Source organism: Aptenodytes forsteri, unplaced genomic scaffold, assembly GCF_000699145.1.
Source record: "Aptenodytes forsteri isolate BGI_AS27 unplaced genomic scaffold, ASM69914v1 Scaffold3, whole genome shotgun sequence".
Classification (NCBI taxonomy): Eukaryota; Metazoa; Chordata; class Aves; order Sphenisciformes; family Spheniscidae; genus Aptenodytes; species Aptenodytes forsteri.
Genome location: NW_008795283.1, coordinates 22004 through 34958, shown reverse-complemented (window position 1 = coordinate 34958; position 12955 = coordinate 22004).

Sequence of the window (12955 nt, the reverse complement as noted above, 5' to 3'; positions counted from 1 at the left end):
TATCTTTTATAAGTCTCCCCCCCCCCCCCCCCCCCGAAATTCTGTACTCTTGGCAGACCTTGTTTAGGGACTAACAGCCTGATAATCAGCTACAACATTACCAGTCCAGATGTGGGTACCTGGTATTGCTACACCCTTTTGCTAGAAAGGTAAGTGGTAGCTAACATTAAAAGGTACTGACTTGATGCTTCAGTAACACAGAACACAGTAACAGAGTGACCATGTCACAGCTATAGCCCATAACAGATTATATACAATGAATTGATGGTTCCACATCTTTAACAAGTGAAATACAGACTTTTAGAGATTGTCCTGAACAGCTAGGGCAAGTGGCTGCACCTGCACTCGGCGGTGCCTCTGGGTTTCAAGCAGAGAAATACAAATTCTGCTGTTTGATGCAGCCTTTCTGAAAGCAAGAGCTGATTAAATGAAGAAATTTCAGAAACTAACATATAAATGCTTATTTCCATTACAGCATGTGTCTCAAAAATCAATGCTCAGTGAGCTCTCTGTATTGTAAGAGGCATCTCCTGAAATAAATAAGGTTTCCTAGGCAGACAAGAGGTTCCTCTTCCTTCCCCTGAGAGGCTGAGAGAAGGGCAGTCAGCAATGGGGCGAGATGAAAACAGACATTAAGGACCCACAAGCAATAACCTCCTTCCTCTCACAGCCTTTGAGTTTGCCATTGCTCAAGCTTTGGCGTAAGTGAAGTTCTCTAACGCACCTGTTCCCTTGCAAGCCCAGCACTTGTTCCCTCTAGCCATGGCTACACAGCTCAGGCACCCGACAGATCTCCTCAAAGCTGGTACTTCCCCACCACTACCCACCTAAGACCAACCTACCTGTCACATGATCAAATAGCCCTCATTCAAAACAAACACACACACCCCCAAGTAAGAGTGTTACATCCATACACTAAAGAGGAAAAAAGAAGCGCCCCACAGTCCCTGAGTCAGTCACCACAACTTCCACCATCCTCTCCTCCTTCAGAAGGGCACCCTGACAACTGGGCTTGCCCTTGGCCCACCTCTCTAGTCCAGTGCATCTTTTATTACTTTTTTTGGAATGAGGAACATCTTCAAAGTGATGACATAAAACACTTCCCCCTCATAAAAAGTTGAAACACTGTACTTTTTCAAGGGCAACTCCTTTTTTGTTTACTACTTTGTGCAACTTTCCTCCCCCAAACACACAAACAACCTTTTTGCTCTCCTACCTTCTCAAAAATTATCAGCATGCCACTTCCACATGGAAATCCAAGCTAGGTTTAACTAGCTGCAAATGATCTTTACTTCCTGCACTGGAGAACCTAAACTGATGTAAACTACGATCCCTTCACATTTAAAACCAGGTTGCAGGAGGTGACTGTACCAATTGCTCCCCCTAGTTCCCTTTCTCCCTTACACCAGCACTTGTCAGACCACTTGGAGACAATTCAGCTTATCACAGCAGCAGAAAATACTGACTTTTTGCTGTTTTCATTGAATGGTTATGGTTTATGAAGGAGTCAAACACAAAAGATGCAGCAGAAGCACACGATGGGCAATGAGACCACTTCTTCCAGTGGCCACAGTCAGGTTAAGAATTCATGAGATATCCAGGGCCACCCTTAGACATCCTCAGCAGTGTCATTGCCAGGATCAAAAATACTCAGTTAGTGAACAGGACTTGCTTGGGAAATACATTTTTGAGTTTACAGCTCACACCCTGGGCTGAATGTCACTCTGAATGTCATAACACTGCCTAGAGGCACATCTACCACCTCCTTCAGTGGTATTTTAGAAGGAATGACCCATGAACCACAGAAATGTTTTAAACTTCAAAAGAGGCTTACAACTCTAAATCCCAAGGGTTATAAGCATCTTGCAGCTTAGAGCGTGGCACCTTAACCCTAGAAAGTAAGACGACTCGAGTCTCGTCTCTGAGTTTTATTTGCTATGCTGAGCAGCAAATACCCTTTCTTTTCAATGACATTTTCACATTCCTAACTTTCCACCGTGCACCACACAGGAGAATCAAAATATGATTCACAACCCTGAGTCTGGCATGCCAAGAACCTAAACGTTAATGTTGCAAAATTTAAGTCTTCTGAATTTAACCCCAAATAACCTATTAGCAAATAGATCTGTAGAACAAAATAAAAATTAAGCCATATGTCACAAGTCTGTCTTTCACTAAAAGAACCTGCAACTTTCTCCTGTAGAAACTTCAAGGGGAAAGGTAAGGAAAATAAGAAGGAAAAAGAAAAAAAAAAAAAAGAAAAAAAAGAAAAAGAGAGGACCCATCAACCAGCTTCCTCTTCAATAAACCTGTGCTGCAGCATGGAACATTTTAGTTTGCAAAATCAGCAAACAATTTGCAATTTTCTTCAACATCCTGTACACTTTCTGTGTACCAGAAGAATTCTATTTTGAATGAGTCCTACACATTGGATTTATTTCACTGATTGAACACAGAATTATACGATCTGCTACTGTTCTGCCTCTCCCCCTTCCTGTTAACCTGAATTTCTGATATTCAGATGTTCCATTAGTCACAGTTAAAGAAACGTTCTGCTACCTGCTTAAAGACTACTACACAATGATATAGACCTACTACAAAATAAAGGAGAATTTTAAGCATGTTAAACTATTCTGATTGCCTTTCAGATAAACCGTAAGCAATATTTCTATTCCCAGAAAGATGAGTCATAAAAACCTTAAATGGATGTGAAGAACTTCCCTAATTTTGCTCTGGACAAGACTGAGAGTAATGAAATATGTTACAACCTAAACAGTAACCACCTCACACATTTTCCATGTGTCTGAACTTAAATGATCCCAACTCCATTAGGAAATTATAACTGTAAGAAAATAATATACATTAATGACAGTTCTCTTGGTTAAGTCCTTTACAAATGTTATTGGGACTAAAGGCTTGTGACGGGGGTATGGGGACATGAATTCCTATCTTCAGGAAAATAAAACAACTTCTAAATTGCATGAAAGGAAAGAATTAGCATTAAAACCCAGGAACTTCCGTAACCCAGTTCCGATCTTAAAACAGCAGATAATGAAGTCCCCAAAGTAAACACAAAATTATGCAATATCTAATTTAATACAGTAATGCGGCTTGCTTTAGCACCTAAGCATAAATGAGATTGATGTCCATACACTCCATATGAGGATTACTAGGGGTACATTACTTTTTTCTATTTTTTTTTAACAGCCTATCAAAGCTAAGTAAGTACTCATTAATGACACCTGACATGGCCACTACTATTTGTTTGTTTTTAAAAGATGAAAACACCTAATGTGGTGCTTCTGAGAAAAAAACTAAACAAACAAAAAAAACCCAAACCAGACCATCCTTGCTACTTCCCTGAACTATTAATTGTCTTTAATCATTCTGACGTGCCTAAAAGAAGTAAGAGCTAAGAATTACCAGAATTCAACAAACTACTTCGCTTAGACCTTAAGAGCTATTAAGTCCTGAGTGGAAGGGCTATTCACAGTTCCATGTAAACAGCTGTTGAGAGAAGCAATTCCCAGCTATTTCGCACTGGCACCATTCCCCACTGAAAACAGAATGTCCCAAAAATTAGGCCTGGAGCTTTAAGCCAGTATTGTTTAGAGCCCTGCCAGCCATACAAGCCTTATAAATGCTGCACCACATGGTAAGCCAAGGAAAGTGCAGTGTAAAAAACACAATTTTCTGCCATGAACTGCTGGTGATATCCACAAATGCCACAAAGTATATCTGAAAGCAAGTCCTGGAAGATGAAATTAATTCTAATCTGAATTTCAAAATACTACGGCTATAGCCATATACCTACCATAGAACAGCAGTCCTCAGGATTTGGGGGTGATATGACAAGACTGGCAAATGCCAGTCCCTTTCCACTGAAGAAACTGGAACAGCAATTCACAGTAGATTGATCTCTGCACAGAACTAGACTGGATGTAAGGCCATCTCAGATAGATGAGTCAACAAATCATTAGTATTTCATGAAGGTAAAGGCAAACATAGTTGCAACTAACCAGTTTTCATACATGTGGTATGTCTCACAGCAGAAAGATGCACATTAGAAAGCTGAAAGACCGTCTTTGAAAGTGGAAGGGAAGCTTATGCAGAATTTACCTAGACCAAACACTGAAGCAGTAAACTGAACAATAAGCCATCATTTACATAAAAGCCACATTAAGAAGACTGGAGTAAGCATGTTTGTACATTTTTAGATGTAACTGGAGCCAGAGACAATGTGTGAAGGGGAACAAAAAACCCAACCCCATAGCCTAGCTCCACAAAAGAAATGAAGTTTTCCATTCTTTGTAGAAAATCTGAAGGAAGGAAGATTTGGGACTACTTTTTTTTTCCTAAGGTAACATTATCATTAGCAAGATAAACTGTATCTTCACAATCACCTCATTGATCATTTTAGCATTTGCCTACATTTTGCCCACACCAATTGGTTCCATTTCCCACTTGATCTAATACTGTAAAAAGCAAGACATCCATTCAATTACTACTATTTACTTGAGGTTAGAGGGCTGCCACAGCCTTTACTTGCAGAAACCCCTACTTCTAGGGCTATTATGCGAGGGGACAGAACTAAGTCTGGCCACTGGATTGTGATACACTATATGGGCAGCAAGGGCTAAGGCAATGAGCAGAACCCAGTTGGTTCAGATAACATCTTGCCATCTACTAGAAGCAGACAACAAGACAATATGGTAGTAGTCAGGAGATCTTCCATCACTGATGGATTTGAGATGTGTTCTCACCTCTGAAACCTACGTCCTATGGCAAGGCAATCAGCGGTTGGCTGCTCACATAACCAGAGCTACAGATGCCTCTCTACTGAAGAGGCATGGAACCATCATTACCTGTGCCACGTTATTGGCGGCCTCTCTCTTATGCAGAGATCGTTTATGCATCTAGAAGAAACTCCAGTGAATGAGCTCCTGAATGCATAATCTTCACCTCAGGTGGGACCTTTTGAGGGTGAGGGAGGCAGGCAGGACCACTTCCAAAATGTACTAGCTCATCGTTTCATTAGCCGTATGCACCAGATCCATGTCACTTCCTTTTAGCAACAGCACAGCCCCTCTGCTCTTTCTTCCCCACCCAAAGCTCCAGTGCTAGCGCTTGCAAAAGTGGAAACAGGGAGCTGATCCTGTTGAAAACAAACTTGGAATAAAGAAATTGTTTTTATTGTTTACTCAATTCAAGAAAGGAATATACAATCAAACAGTCCCGGGATGCTAAACTGCAATTCAGAAGTGCAAGAAGCTTAGCCATCATCAGGCAAGACTGGAGATAAGTCACGATCCAGCATCTCAGACAATTCCAGGATACATCACATTTCCAAAAAGTTTCTCACCTCTGAATACCTAATTTTTTCCTGAAATGCAGAAGATGAAAAACAGTAATAAACTATCAAATCAACCAAATTCCTGCAAGTGAGAGACAGCATCCAACAGGAGAAGACAAGCCATTTTGTGGAAAACTTTTTTTTTCCCAACCAAGTGACCATACTCATACACAGCAAAGCACTGCAGTATATTATTAAGAAATTAAGACAGGAAATTGAGGAATAAGGAAATTAAGACAGACTCAGATAGATTTTCATCCTGGAGTTCCTCAAAAATAATTATTTTGATCAACAACTTTATCATCCTTAGGATTTTCAAAACAAGAATAACACTTCCACAATTCACAGGACCTCACTGTATTTGAAATATCTGTATTTCTACCTCAGCACTGCCTGCCTCAGAAGAAAGGAAGAACTGAATCTACAGTACTAGAATAGCAATTTAACAGTTGTTAAATTAGTATGCATTAGAGATGAATTCTTTCTTTTTTTTCCACTTGAATGATGAATATTGTTTACTCTAAGATTTGCAGAATTGGGTCCTTAGCTTGAAGTCAACGAATACTGTAGGCAGAAAAAACATGTTGACTTTTTCTAGCCCCAGTTACATTCCTGGTCCGTGCATGGGCAAGATACTAAACACTATGTGGATATGACTACCTTGAGAACAAACTCTTGCATGCAAAGTAAATTATGCCCAAAGCAAGAGTTAATTACACAGAGAATAACTGATTACAACTGAAAATAAAATTGAAGTACAGGACCCTGTCTGAAATGTGAGGTAATTGACATGAAACTGTATTATTGCTGTATCAACAGCTAACTGAGATTATGCATTTAAGCAATAAGGGGTCATTTCCAAGGCACAAATTCTGTACTTTTAAGAATGAGGAAAACTTTCAGATAGTACTATGCATACACCTCTTTAAAGGGGTGTACCCTACCTCGCCAGAAAGCGAAGTAATATTTATATATTTTGGCTGTTCAGGTTTGTGCCAAGCCAATCTTACAAACTTTCCTTTAATGCCTTTGAAGAATTATGAACATTTGTATTGCAGTATTGAGGAAAAAATAACAGTGATCTTATTTGGAGGATAACACTCACAGACTTTGAGTACTCCTTATGAAAATCCAAGACGCAAAGTATTCAGGTTGGTAAAAGGCTAAGAGAAAACCTAAAAATTAACTTAATGTACCACTGCTATTCCTGGGGGCAGCACAGAAATTACTTCACTTAGTTACCATCCCATTCATTACAGTCTGGTGAAGGAGTCTCTAGGTAGCAGTTCAGAATTTGCCCAGACAAAATAAAACCTGAAGAAAAAAAAATTATGCCGCATAATGCTATTACAGACATTTAAATGAAATTATAAGCAATCCATATTCCAATATTTGCATGATACATCCAGAGAGTTCGACAGAGCATTCAATGACTCTCCACTGTTTGCCAGTTGCACACAGTAAATCCAAGACATAGCTTAGATGAAAAAAATATATAATCAACTATGAAACAACTATTTTATCGAATCTTTTGGTAAATATCCTGGCAAAAAGATACAGGCCGATTGAATCACAGTCCTTCATTCCCTTGCACGAGGCTGGCTTTCTGCTATCAAGCTAAGAGAAATACACAGGTCTGCCCAGTTGCTCAAAGACTGAGTGGCTTTTTACAGGCTACTTTTTTTTACATAGGAAAATCCACGCATGCCACAGTTAAGAGGCACTTTAAATAAACAAATTGCCTCCAAAAAACAAATTCATGTCATTTAAGAAAGAACAAGTAATCCTAATGAGTAAATAAATATGTATACAAATGTCATGACACTCTTTCAAAGCCACCCCATGCAAATCCAGTTAAAGAAAGAGCACGTTACATAAGAGATGTTTTTCACGTACACATTGTAACCTATGCAGAAATACCAAAATTTATAGACACAAGCAAAACTGAACACTTAAATTAACCCCTGATAATGTTCAAGACCTGTTAATATGAGAGAGTGCACAACAAATTCTAACTATTAACTAGACCACTGATAATTCACTGGGGGGGAGGGGAAGGAAAGAAACCCCAAAATTCCACTATATCGGTAAATATCTGCTAAAATACGAAAAGCAAAACCAATACCATAACCACTGAATCCTATAAAACCTGGTCTACATAAGACCTTAAACCAGACACTCTAATTCTCGTACATGATATTTTCAGGCTGGGTTAGGGAATTTGATGTACAGGTGATATATGTTTCAACCTGAAAGGCAATGACTCAACATAAACACAGACTCTGCATTGATCGGGACTACAAGGAAAAACCCACACAGGAACCCTGGCCCAGCACAAAGCGCTAAACCTTGACCAGTACCACCTTAATGATGGGTAAATTCTTTCTCAGGCTTTTTAGACCAGATTAAGCCTCACAGGCTTTTTGGAAAAATCTCATTCTTGTAAATGAAAAATAGTCAGCAGAAAGATCATATTAAGCAGACTTTGACAATAAAATAGCCAGCCTTAAAAAAAAAAAGTATATACTTTACAAAGGCATATTAGTAAAGCAGGGGAAAAGGCTGCAAAATTCATCTATCCCACTGCCGAGACATGAGCCAGCCACAACCCCCAGAGCACAGCCTGTACAGCTCTGTAGCCCTGCAGTTACAGAGACTTGTACAAATGAGTATCAACTGTCTCTTTATGAGAAAAAGTACCCACTGATTATTTTCCACAGAATTTAGGTTATTACTTTGAGTAAGAAACAAATATTAGAGCAAAAAGCCAAGCCAGCAATTAAGTTTCATGGGACTACAGTATTTGGCTATTTGCTTCACATAAACTGGTCTAGTGCTACCGAGTTCCAGAAAAAAAATCCAAGAACAAAATTAGAAGATTACTCTTAAACACATTTGGAAGGAAGGAACATACTTGCTTTTTCCTCATACTGTGCATACAACGTAAAAATACAAATCCAACACTTTTACCATTAGTTACTAAACAAAAGTTAGACCTGGCCTATATCAATTGTGAACCAAGTTTCTATTTGTGTCATTCCTCCATACAGGGAACAAATTCCCATGTCTCCACAGATTTTTACTTCAGCATGATGAATTAATGCCTTTGAAAGCAGACTATCCTTACTCAAAGTCTTAAGTCAACACACAAAGATATCAACTAACTGAAGACCCAAGCATTTAACAACCGCTAAGCATTTACTTGCAAGGCAAACTGAGTAACTAGGAGAGTTTGGCAGTTACACGCTCAGTGGTGCCCATCAGCAAACTGCACAGCCTTGGAAAAGCCAAGGTATCTCTAGTCCTGGTGGATTACAGAAACAAGCTTCTTTAACAGTCTAAAATCAGTTCACTGATGAGTGGAGCCTCGACACAGGCTTGAACTGCATTAATCAAGTTTAAACAACATTAAAAGTAGAAGGAAAGTGAGAGCCTTAAGGTTTGGAGTTATTTCCCTAGAAAAATAAACTGATTAAAAGTGGTCACATCCAGATTAAGAACAATTAGCATACAGTAAGAGTGGTTCTGGCCAAGTGCACCAGTATATGTTTTTTCTTAATAGCCTCAGTAGTACTTGTAGCTCCTAGATCTGTGCCCTGTGAAGAAGCCCAGGCCAATGACCAAGTATGTATCTACAAAGAGCAGCTCTGATTAATAAACTCTGTGGGTATACATAAGATTAAAGAGTACCATTTACAATCCAATTCACCAGGAAGTTCCAGATTGTTGTTTCCTAGAAAAGGAAAGGTAATCAGAAAAAATTCCAAACAGTTTGGTCCAAGTCTTAATACACTGTATTTGAAACCACTATTTCACTTAGAAGGCTAATAACTTTGGTTATGGCTTCAATATCAAAACCCACCAGCAAAATCTCAAAAATCCTACAGAATCAGCACTCAAAGAAGCCAAGAGCTTGTTTCTGATCCCCAAACTCTGAAATGAACAGCTTCACATTTTCCTCAAGAACACCTTTACATTTTGGCATCCACATTCCTCTTTCAGCCAATTTCTCACATGCAAATCATTCGTCCTGACACACTTTCAGTCACAACTCTGCAGAAACAGAAGACATATAAATTACCATCCAGAAACATCTTTAAGCCATCACATCTGATAACTACAGAACACCAGGACTCTACAAAGAATTACTCTGTAAGGACAAATGCTGAACAAAGCAACTCAAATTTTCACAGAGGTATCTCCTACAACACACTTAAAAGGATTCTGACATGATGCCATTTATACTTCTAGACTGATGGCAGCCTATTAATGCTTGTGAGTCTTGGTCAATAAAAATGAAAAGAAAAAAAAAAACAAACCACTGCCTTCTGCTCAGTGGAATAGTCTTCCTGATCTTGCTTGTTATGAAAGTTTTCTTCCTTCTGATGTAACATCTGCTTTAGCTATACACTGTAAAGAACATCAGTTCAAAATGGGTATTTGATGGATCCCACAATTAAGATGAGAACAAATCCTCTTCCAGACACAGCTGTGTCAGTCTGAGGTTACTATGCTTAGCCCATCCCTAGCTCCTCATCCTCTACTTGCCCCTGTTACCACCCACATCAACGTGTCAGCTGAGAAAAATGGCAGAACAATCTCCAATTTATTTAAGGTTTTATCAGCCAAGCCAGCTTAAAACAGCTTGCTATAGGTCTTCGTTAACCCAGGTCATGTTGATGGAAAGGTACGGTTCCAGAAAAGCTCAAGGAAATTTAAATCAGAGCTACTATGGCCGCATCTCCCACCCCCTATCTCATTCACTTCTACGGGAAGTCCCGTTCCCATCCCAACCTGGATGGTCAGCCAGTTCAGAAACATGATCCAGCCAAAATCCAACAAAACAAAAAAGCAATTCATTACCAGCCTGATTAACTCCCTGACTTTGCTTAGCTCACAGCCACAAAGGCTTCCTTGCCAGCAGGGGAAGGTGCACAGTCAAGAAGGAGGCAGGACCACCACAGCCCCCGTTTAAGCTGCCAAGTTTCTTGACAAGCTTAGGCAAAGCTAAAATAGAGCTGCTTCAGAAAAGAGTGGTCACAGCCTCCTCCTATGCGAGCAATAACATTTGCATAGCCATGAAGTCAGCCAGTTTAGGCAGCAGATCCAACTGAAGTTCAACATTTTTCCATACTGCTGTTTTCAGCTGGATCAGCAAAGAAGGACTGACAGAAAAATAGCTCCTTTTGGTGAAAGCATTGCCAGAGAAATCAAAGCTGCTCTGGTGGGAATGCAGTAACATGACTGTAGAGGACGTGTTAAGTCTTAGCTTGATCGAGTTTACACTTGGTATTCTGTAGAAAAAGAAAAGCAACATGCTCTAATGTCACTCATTAAAATTGAGATCCCTGAACTGAACAAGTAATCTATAATTTTAATATATGTTCACTGATCAACATAAACTCCAAAAGCAAGACTAAGGCCATGATTTCACATTAGTTTAAACCAAGCTTGCTTGATAAGCTGGCAAAATAAATAAGGATATAAATAACCTTTGACCCCTTCCCCCCAAAAAAAAGAACAAGAGTGTCAGATGAGTGGAACAGGTAGGATAGGACCCCAAAGTCAGCAATTACACCAGCTTAGGCTGTCATGAGAATCTCTTACCTGAGAGATTCTGTAAAACATCTTTTCTAGAGAGCAGATTTACTCTTCTATAGCATTAGGGCAATTTAATTTTTTTTCCAATGTTATGGAGCTCCACCAATATTACTAGTGGAATGAAAACAGCTATAGGCGAATTCAAGAATCCTGTACGGTGCTGTAACAAGCTCTTACGAACACGTGATAAAAACTCTACAACAATATATTTTCCTGATAGCCCCTATTCCTGGGGAGGCAAGCACTTTTGCAAGGATTTTCACTGTCATTTCAGAAAGTTTTTATCCCACTACGCTCATTATGGTGGGAAAGAAAAGTACTTACAGATCATTCCGACACCAAGCAGCTATATCAAACTATAAAATGTAATACTTGGAAGTCTTGTGAGTTTTAAGAGCCCAGCATGGCTTGTTGGTTTGCTTTTTTTTCTTCCTAAATGCATAATGCTGTCAGCTACTAATACAAAATCAGAGGGTTTCACAACACCAGGGTAAGAAGATAAACAAACTTGTCTACTCTGTCTAGTTTACATGCATCTTCAGCTTCCACACATTTAAGAGAAGTAATAAATGCAGGAAAGTAATTCCCAGGCTGAAAAATAAATTTTCTGCTAATAAGGATTTAAATGGCTGATTTGAATTGCATTATATGTATACTTTATGAAAAAATTTCTTTGATGTGTTATGTTTAGGGTTCTGCAAATTAAAGTTTTCACTGAGGTTTAAAACCAACACCTTATTCAATTACAGATTAAAAAGAGTTTACTGTAGGATAACTCAGGCTATCAAAAGAGTCTAAGAATCACAGGCAGGGATGAGCACATCTCAAATTCATTTTTTTGGACTTTGCTCACATTGTTTTTTTATTTCTTCTGTAAGATTTTTGCTAAGGGAAAGAGAAGCAGCATTTCCACAGAGAATTGCCAAGAGATGAAGAAATGGAAAACACACACTGATGAGCAGAAAAACAATACTGTTTCTCTATGGTAACTATTAACTTCTGCATAATCATAAAGACCGTTTCAGCAGTAACCAGAGATCAGTAAGTCAAATAGAACTGATGAGTCAGAAATCCATTTAAATATTTACACTTTTTGCTACAGCCGTACCTAGAGTAATATTGTAGCCAAACAGAATGACTGTGCCTTCCATTTTACCCACTCCCCTCATTCGGGAGCCTATCTGGAGAGACAGTAAGATCAAAAATACAAAACAACAACAAAGCAAAACAAAACAAAACAAAACCCCTTAAACGGTACAATCAGACATTGTTAACAGTTACAAGCATCTCCTACTCCAGACAGCTGAATTAAGAAACATTGACAACAACCTTGAAAACACAGCAGCACACAGAAATCAATCCCAAAAGCTCCCCTATCATTTCCTAAACCACTAATGAGCAGGTTACATAAATCTACCGGACCGAAGGAGTTGTAGACCGGAGCTGCTGCAAGACATTAACTCTCCTCTGAGGGGTGCATCATTTCATTCTTGAAGACTGTTCACCTCCGTAAGTGCAATAAAAGGAGTTAAGCGCATTCCAAACAGAAGCTGCGTTTTAACCCTTCATTATCTACTGAAAATGGAGCGAAGCGATGCTCGCCCGCGGTCAGCGCTCACCCGGGCACACAGCAGCCCTCCGCCTAGCACGCTGTTGCTCATCAATCCCTCCTGCGCGTTGCAGGACGAGCTGAACCCGGCCGTCTGTTCCTTTGTGCAGCCTGGCCGGTTGCCGCACACGCAGAAAGGGACCGGCGAAGCCACGAACCGGGTGAAAAGAGACGAGTTTCGCTGCTTGCGGGGGCCTTTTCCCCTGTAACTCCCGCTGCGAGACTGGGTGGTCAGCGCCCCCGCCTCGGAGCCTCGTCCCGACGCCTCCCAAACTTCACAGCGCCCCAGCCCCGGCTGAGACGAGGCGCAGGAGCCAGGGGAAGCCCAAACTTCCCGGAGCCCCCCGCTCGCTCCCGCGGCCGCACGCAGGGGCAGGAGGCGATACAAAGCG